A 10,169-nucleotide genomic window follows, 5' to 3' on the forward strand; every position below is an offset into this window, starting at 1 on the left:
CAAGGATTTGTTTGTCCCAGTAGATAATTATTCATTATTGTAGAAAAAAAAGGCATTGGTTCATAAGGTTCATGAGTTGGAGACTAAATGTTTGGACTTGACTAAAAGATTGGATAATGCCTTAGATGCTAAAAGGAAAAGTGATGAATATGTTACTTCTTCATTGCAACAAAAAGATTGGTGACAAGGATGCTATGATTAATGAAGTTCTTCACGAGGAGAATATAGAGTTGAAGGGGATGGAACATGATTCTTCTTTGGGATTTAGTGGTGATCAATCAATTATTGAGGTGTCTTCTTGTATGGCCATTATACCTTATATACCTAGCTACGGTCTCTAGGTTATGTACTTTGAGTATCTTAGAGGGGCTCTACTAGGATTACTTATACAACTGCACTAGAGGGCTTTGAGTATAAGTAATCCTAGTCAACAAAATACAACTTTGTCAACAAATCCTAGTTGTATAAGTAATCCTAGGTGCCACTGATGAATATCACTTTCCACTTTGTTTCATCATAGTTCTTTCTTAGTCTCATTTTGTTGACACCTAAGATTACTTATACAACTGCACTAGAGGGCTTTGAGTATCTTAGAGGGGCTCTACTCAATGTTGCTTGCTCAGTGTGGTTTATTAAGGGATGCAAGGCCTTTAGCAATGTATAACTATGTTCTATGCGTTAGTCTTCATGCTACTTAGTTTTCATGCTATATACTACTTAATTGCATACTAGTGGGTTTTGAGTCATGACTATCCCAGTAATACACTAGGTTGTGCCATGTGTTAGGGCTCAAATTGCAACATCTACCTTAGTGCTTGTAAGCATGTAGGTGCATGAAATCAATATATGTATCTTTTCAGTCATGACGAATGAAAGATCTTTAGGGCAGTGCCCGTATAGGGTCGATGATGCTTGATTCTACTACTCTATTCTTGTTTCCTAGAAATTAGTCCTATCTATAATAAGTTATTTGTTCAAGAACGATCGTACTGAGAGTATTTTGATTCATAATTTTTAGGTGAGCAGTGCTTGTAAATGATTATGATGTATATTTTATGTCTGCATATTAGTCGTAAAGAATTAATGATCAATATGTATGTAAACCAATTCAAGAAGTTATATGCAGTAGTAGGAATATTTTAGGCAAAACTAGTGTTTCTGTGTTTCTATTATGGTCTATTGAGGCCATAAAATAAACTAAAGAAAATAATCATCAATTAAAGAGAAATACAATAGGGAACATTCATACTCATCCCTCAAATGTTACATATGTATCATAATATGCATTAATCATCCATGCATGTGTGTGTGTGTGTGTGCGTGCGCGTGCACACGTGCCTGTGTGTGTGCATGCACGTGTGTGTGCGTGTGCATGTGCATGTGTGTGTGTGTGAAGTAATATCATGAAGTAGCGATATGTGTCAGTGTACACCCTAGTTATGGGATATCAAGATGTCAAGTAAATTCTATATGCTTATGTACACTTACCCATATATTCATATATTCTTTCTAGCACAAGATCAACATTGATGGTATAGAAAATTTATGAGTATCATTGAGGATCTCTTAGTCTAATAATAAACCAATCTCAACAAAAAGCATCTTAGTAATGTGGTTTTTTTTGTCTTAGGTCCATGTATAAAAATTAATGCCATCTATGAAATTTATCAACTTTTATTGTAATGATTGGAAGACATCAAATGCAACAATGTAATACAAGGTTACCATGTCAAAGACAATATCAAATAGTAAAAATGTTTGTGCCTATGTGGGGGTGTGTGTGTGTGTACCATAGTTATAAAATTTATTCCAATCAATTATACTCATAGTCATAACCTTTGAAGAAAATATCCTATGCTCAATTTAAGGGATTCTTCTTCTATGGCAACACTTTTGGGTTCATTACCAATGAGATATGGCGACTGTGGGCAGCTCCTCTTCGCGATGAAGGCTCCTCCTTTCCTTCGCGAACAACGGCGGCGGCGGTGGCGGAAATCCTTCTTCCTCTCCCTCTCTCACGACGGTCGCTCTCTCTCTCGCTCTCGCTCTCAAAACATAAGACGCAAAAACGCGAAATAAACCAGCGCTCGGTTTCGGCCTGTTTTTTTTTCTTGTGGAGCATCGCTAAGTGACGCAAATAGCAATGCCGGTACCCGCGTTGCTACCCACCATTGCTATAGGCTTAAATCCTTGTAGTGTTATTAAAGCATTGTCACATCCTTTCAAGATATATTGCAATTCAACTATATTTTCAAAATTCTTACTTAGCTCCTTCCACACTTCTTTGTGTAGAGAGACTAAAGACAAGTTAGTAGTAGATCGATAATTTTCTATTTGTTTTTGTGTGCAATTCTTGAAGTCAATATATGTTATATTCTTTTTTATTCTTCACTTGAAACCCTACATTTTGGTGCTAAATTATCAAGGCATTTGAAATGTCATTGGTGGCTAAACCTAAAACTAATCAATATCAGGGAGACTTTCAATTTTTCCACTTGATCCTTTTGTGATTCATTCTCCTCTTTAAGCTTCTCCATTTTCTCCTTCATTGTTTTTAACTCTATGTCTACCTTGACCAATCTATTTGCTTGTTGTCCATACTTTGCCTCACAAGAAGAATGGTTGTGATAAAGTAATTGCCTTAATTTTGTGAGTCTCACTTGCATGTTGAGGCATCGAATATTTACAATGCCCCAACAAGCCATATTTTCCATCTCCAATAAACTTGTGTCACAAAGAGTCCGAAATTTTGGTAGTTGACTTGTTCATGGATTTGTGAGATATAAGCCTCCATTTACCCACAAATTAATGTACTTCTTGCCTTCAACTCGCAACCTTCCAATCTCAACTCCATCACAAAGTACCTTATTGTTGTTTTCTCTCAATGTGGAATATTCTTCTTCCACAATTATATAAATATGACTCCTCATTTTCATTGGATCTTTATCCATGTTTCTCAAAAGAAACAGAGAGTGAAAGTCCTACAACATTACAAGACATGGTTGCAAGTGACTTCTTAAATCAATTCAAGTGCAAATGCAAATATAAAATACTTTAATATTCAAATTATCTCTACAAAATCCTTATTTTGTCTAATCCAATAGGCATGCTTAGGGTTTTGCTAATAGAGCATAAGGATACATGAAAAGCAAAAGAGTAATGTATAAAAAGATCAAGGCTGATAGTAAGTAATAATGAATTTAAGAAGAAAAGCTCATCATCATGAAAATGACTTCTAAAACTATTAAAATCTTTACATTCTAGCCAGCTTTGTCAACCTTCTTTCTTCTCCCAATAGAGCATGCGAAATGATATCCCAAGCTTCTTCTAATGGCATGGAAAAACATAAAGAAGGAGAATGCTAATGAGAGGAGGAAGAAAAGAAAACAGTAAGCAAAGCAACAAAAGAATATGTAGAACCCAAAGAGATCCTCGAAACGTGAAAGATTTAGGAAAGTTTTACTTCAAAAAAAGTTTTACTCCAAAGTTTCTGCCACTAATGGTAAAGATGTATTCTTCATGATGACTTTGTTTACTGTAGATAATTTGATCTCCTTTAAGCCATCAAGAATGCAAAAATAGTTTGCACTCAAATCCTACCTCAACTTAGCCAACTTGAATCATGGCATGCCTAGAAGAATGTAGTAAGATTCTCCAAGTTCTATAATTCTTAAGACCACAAACCTAACTTTGAATTCCAATGAAAAAACCTTTATTTGTTGGTTTTTCGAAATGTCTAATGGTTGCAATCTTCTTTGATCAACCATCTAAACCTAAAATAGAGCAAGTATTAACTCACTATGTATATTGGCCACATATGTTTCTTTAGGGAGAATCACCATTGATCCTCGATCCAAAAGAACTTCATCATATTTCTTTCCCAATATTTCACCTAGATACTAGGGACTTGATAGTCCACCAATTCCTTCTTAGTGGCTACTACTACTCGACACTCAAGATCTTGTTGTTGAACCTATAAAGATCTTCCCTCAAGAATATCCTACTTTTTTTTCCAATTTTTTTGAGAAGCTTCTCTTTGAGTCCTAGAATTGGACCCAATATTCAATCCAATGTTAACTATGAAGAACACCTTACCAAAGCTTGAGAGAATTAATGAGATTATCCTTGGATGTGCCCTAGACTTATATTTTAGGTTGATGTTCTTATTGATTAGGAATCAAGTTTTCTTAACATTTCTAATCTTCCAAGTCTTCAATATGACTTTTCTACCTCATTTTGCAACATGTTCACTTCGTTAGTGGCCATTTTCCTAGCTTTCTCTTACTTTCTTGCAATCAAATTTCTTTTGAGCTTGAGTTCTAGTTATTGTTAATACTAGGAGTTCTTTATGACATTCTTTCACCTTAACAAAACTAGAGAAACAACATAATAGTGACATTTAGATTACCTGACAATTTACTTTTCCCTTCATCTTCTTCTTCTTGATGACTATCTTCTCCTAAAGCAACATCTAATTCTTCAGGATGCTATGTTTGCTCATTTTGGTTTGGTAAATCGGTCAAATTTGCTACAATTGTGGAAATTACATGTTGTTGATTATGTTCCCCTGTAAGTCTTCTATCATTGTGGTTCTTGGTACTATCATAGTTGGGTCCCACAACATGCCATTAACCTCCACAATGATGGCATGCTCTTGATTGTGGTTTTTTCTCTTGTCCTAAAAAAGTATTCCATGACTATCAGATTGGAATCCTTCTTGGTCACCTAAAACCTTTATGAGATAATGTGCTATAAATAATCTAACTCCCTATAATAGATTATTGTAGCCTCATCAGAGGTTTCTTAAAAGGTACATGTTAGGCTACTTGAATATTAGGATTATACTGACATCCCCTAGCTTCATGACCATTCCTCTAGCATATCTCACAAAAATTATACGTCCTTTATTTATCATATAATTTCAAGTCCTAAAAATACTCTTAAATTTTTTTATACATCTTACTATCTATAGTTCTATTACTATCCTTGTCCTTCCCCTACTTTTTACTATTTTTAGAGTCCTTACTTGAGGCTACTTTCCTCTCTCTATTTTGTTTCCTCCTGCTACTCTCATCATCTTAATCACTTGATATATTTTGAAACTCTGATTTTGAACCACTCTCTTCTTCCTCAATTTCAATGTCCAACTCAAAATCCTCCTCTGAATTTGAAGAATCCTCATTCTTTCTACTCTTAGACCATCCAATTCCAAGTCTTTTTTCCACTCTTATAGAAACCCTAACCAAGGTATCCCAACTATCATTAGGCTTACAATTCCACATTAACAATAGACCCCCTTATCCTATTCTTAAAGCCCTTGATAAAATGACAAATCTAGATTTCTTGAGATGGTCTATCTTGCTACAATACAATGGCTTAACTAAAATTTTAAATTTTTGAGTGTAGTCTTCCATCACCATATCCCTTGTACTTTTTTGTTTCCAAAGCCTTCCCAAAAATGCATTCTTAGGTGCATCATAAGTTGGGAACTAGCCAAGCCATATTATTTGTCCATTGCCATACCCTAAAGTATGTCTACAAACTGTTGCTTCTTAACCTTATCACCATATATTTGACTAACTTAAGTTTCAAGGACTCAAATCATGCTTCATCCATGTCATCAATAAGACAATCAACATTAAGTTAGATTCCTTAGATGGTCGAAGCATTGGTCACTTCAAAGTATCAAATGCTACTAACCTCTAGGATATTACTTGTATGAGTTACCCATGAAGGAACTTGATATTCCCATCCAATCTATCATGGTGACTAAGCAAACATTATGAAAAAATGGAGAAATGCAAGCAACTCACCTATCAAGCCTCGATTAATCTTCTTCCTAGGAACTTAAATGTTCAATGAGCCTCTATTAGTAACCTAGAAATGAAACATAACATTATAATTCCATCTATCCAGCTTCATATGCAATTGATTGCCACCAAGGATGTCATACCCAATGTGCTTCGACAACGGTATTGACTACAAAAAACTCCCATGCTATTATCAATAAGAACTCGGCCAAGCATTGCTACAACCTCCCCTAATACAAATCTATAATCCTATGGAGGCCAGTCTTTCTCACTATTGGGAAAGTATAAAGTGCATTTTGTTAGCAATGGAAACAAAGACCATTACAATCTACTTCTAGATCCTAATGAGCAAAGAAAGAGATGGAACTAAAATCTTGTTGGAACATTTGTTTAAATTATGAATTGCCATGTCAACTACGTGAATATGCATGTTCACTTAGAATTCCCAGATGCAAGGGTCATCTCAACCTTTTTCCTTGGGTATTAACTTTCTATCCCATTCTAAATAGGAATTCTATTACCTAGCCTTAGCAAAACACTCCCACAATTGAAAAAAATGTCCTATTTTACCTATTAATCACACAAGCTCAAAACCCATAATTTGGGAGCACCAATGCTTAGTGATCTAAACCACACTAAGAACCCCAATAAACTTTTCACGCAAGATCCCAACCTTCCAAGACAACTACCTAGTTTAAATGAACACACAATGAGCATCATTTTAACTATCACAAACCATAGCAATATTTGGCTAGGTTTCCAAGGCCCTTCTATGTGCTTAGAATATTATTAAGGCTACACATACCTCTAGCTTCCTAAGTAAACCATGTTAATGTGATTGTATTGTGAAGAGCCACTACCTTACCTTAAACTATCCGAGACATATACCCGCACTCCAGAACCATAGCAACAATAGCTCCACACTATTGCTACAACTTAGAAGTTATTAGTTGAACCTACTAAAACCACCTCATCCACAAGGTTGCAAATTGCACCATATGCCATGCCCATAATAACCATCACTGCACTAATACCAAAAAGGACACTAGGTCCACCATGGTGTATTAACCCAAGTAGACTATAAAAACCCCCTTAGTCTACTATGAAACATTGAGGCATGAGAAAATAGGATCCTAGCTCACTACTGAACACCTCATGTAGAACCTCCAACAGAGCCACATGTAGCTACTCTACCCCCCCCATGTATAGGCTCAATATACCCCCTCAAGAGTTAGCAATCACAAGCCACTTTGCCCTAGCCATCTAAAGAAGAGATAGAAATACCGCTCCATTTATGAAATGTTAGAAGAATTGGCCTAGTAGACCCAATGTAACCTAACCTGGTCCAAATGTTTCTTACAGCTAGACCCTAACATTGGTACCTTCGCAAAGCTCTATGGTATCATAGATCTTGTTCTACTTGATGTTGATATGACTGCACTAGAATCATAGTTGCACCTCACATGGAAAGGGTAGAGACACCTCTTTTGTAAGAGCATTTCTATCTAAGAGAAACTCTCTTGTGAGCTATCTGAATATCAACTACAAAAAAGTTGCATTCTTCCCATCCACATAGTAGCTACAAGGCTTCAAGACCCCTCCAAGATAGAAGAACTTAAACAACATTATACCTCCTCTAGTCACTTTGCAAAACATTGGTAGCAAAAACTCCTCAGAATGGCCACTACATGTAGCCACCTTTTCACCTTGGTTGAGTAGCCTTATGCAGTCATATTGTTGAGTAGTGACCCAACCTATCACAATTTAATATCTCTATGATCCCTCCTTGAGGCCCACAAACTCCATGCACCCAAAGAGTTGGAGGTGTAATATTTTATCCCAATCAAGTATCAACACCAATCCACTATGTAGAGTGATCCTTCCCTCAAACTAATTATGTTATTTCATATCATCAATAATATCTAAGCCTCTCACCAATGCTAATATGGAGAGATATAAATAGCAATGCCTTGAATATATTGTCAATTTAGAATATTTTGCAATAACATTTGCAACCTAGGGCCAACGGGTGAAGCCATCAATGAAAACATGATGCTCACATTGAACCTTTTTCCTAAAGGTAGTGCTTCATTGATGACCAACTAATGTGGTGTATATTTTCATTTGTAACCTATCATATCCATGTATCTAGGCCTCTTTTAGCCTCATGTTGGGCAATGGGATGGCACGAGAGGTGATAGGACTTAAATGCACTAAACTCTATCTAGAGGGATACCCTTTGACATATCCTATTAATAGCCAGACTAAGGGAGGAAATGTTATTATGCATGTAAAAATGGAGGGCTTGATGGAAATGAACATGTCTCCAAATACATGCACACATACACATACACCTAGATAGAGAGAGATATAGGGATAGAAAAAAATAGATAAAAAGCAAGATCTATCTCACTTGAAAGCATTTGACAAGTCATATATTTGTTCTATGGATTACATGTGAAATAGTAAAATGAAAAATTTGCAAGTTATTTTCCCATTGTAGTCACTTGCCAATGCATGAAAAGAAAAATGGTGAGAATGCCAAGATCAAGATTAGGTTGAATATCTAAATTGAGACACAGAAGTGGGGAAGAGGAAGCTTATGTGCATATGGTCTAAGTTAATGAATTAAGTGGCTTGTTTTAAGGCTTCTAATGCCAATACTTTTTCCGGGGGGAACATGAGGTTGAAAAATGGTTTTAAGAAGGATTTGAGGAGAAAAGGCTTGCATCATTTTCATTGATACAAAAACAATAACTAGCAAGGTATCTACTATAACAAAGGTTTCTCAAGGTGGTCCATGGCCTTTAACAACATCTCCTTCATGTGTTTGGTGCTCTAGGGATGTCATAATGCTATTATAATAACAGTACATGGTTTTATGAAGATTGAGACAACATAGGTATCCTTTTTCTTTATTGTAATAAAGCTTCTATTATAAGATTGAAGCACTAATTTGGTCCCCATATAGACTTTTAGCAAGATCTAATATATGCTAAAACTTGGCGATATACCTGGTTGATAAGGCTGGCATATATGACATTTTTTTATAGTTTTTGCATAGATTTGGAGCCAAAATCATTTTAATAAGTCTATACAATGGAGATTTATGTCAGTGAAGAGGGTGCTCTTTGAGTCAAAGTCCTCTGAGGGCTTGGGATATGTGCCTGTACTTGAGTGCACGCAATGATTGTATCTGAAAAACTTTGTCATACAAATATTGAATCAAATGATTTCTCAAGGATTCTTATCTTGATGCTATGTGTCCAAACTTGATTATGTTCCTCTCTTTTCTTATTGTTTTTTATCTTAAATCTATGTACCCTTCTCACCATAACCCCTACAATTAAGGCCTTTGATAGTATACACTTCAACATTGGTGAACCTGACATCAAAAGGTTGCAGGATGGGAAACCATGCAGATGATACTCTCAATTTAGGTTTCAGAGAGTTTTTGTAGACTAATGGTATGCATAAGATGGAAAAGGAAATCATTAAGGCTTTGCAAAGTGTTGTTGGGAAGTTGTAAAAATTGGATCACAAGAATGTTTCCCAATACATATAGGTTTATGGTGAGAAATTGGAATGGGAAAATGTACCTATACACAAGATGCAATAGTATTTCTATAACTTTGTGGTTCTTGAAATTCACACATAGATAATTGAAATTCATGCAAGCCATGGCCATTCTTGGGCTTCTTTTAAGCAAGCCTTATAGGATGAATATTGTATTGAGGATATAGATAGGGGAGAGATAGGGTTACAAAGGTGAATTTTTGGAATGGGTTGCAAAGCTTGCAAAGGGGCATACTACTCATGGGTTTTTTAGGGAGTTTGAGAAGCATTATGATCAGATGGATGCTTTTGAGTAGTTGTCTTTGTGAAAAAAAAGATTATCTTATTCTTGCAGAGAGTAGGCCCACCATTGTAGGGTGGGTTAGAAAGGCTTTTGGAAGATGATAGTAAAATGTAGGAGCTAAAAACTAATTAGGGTGATGTACAAGCCACAATGATGAAGATAGTTAATAGGAAGAAAAGAAAAGATTTGCTAATTACACTTGGTATTATTGCTAGTCCTTTGCGGAGTGAGCCCGTTAATTAGGGTTGATATCCTACTGATATAAGACAGAGCCTATTTTGAGGCAACCATTAGATGAGAATATTGTTGCTCCATCTAGAAATGATGTTATTGAGGAGATAACAAAATCTTTGTGTGACTTGCATCTTAAGTTTGTAGAGTCTAAAAAATCTAGTCTTTCAATAGGTTATAAGGCACCCAGGGGGGGCTTTGTCAAATGGTGTATGTGATGTGATAGCTCATAGCATGAGGGGCAAGACTGTGAGTCATATAGTTAAGCT

The sequence above is a fragment of the Lygodium microphyllum genome, chromosome 22, assembly GCF_053477565.2.
Source record: "Lygodium microphyllum isolate KBCC chromosome 22, Lygodium_microphyllum_v1.1.10, whole genome shotgun sequence".
Classification (NCBI taxonomy): domain Eukaryota; kingdom Viridiplantae; phylum Streptophyta; class Polypodiopsida; order Schizaeales; family Lygodiaceae; genus Lygodium; species Lygodium microphyllum.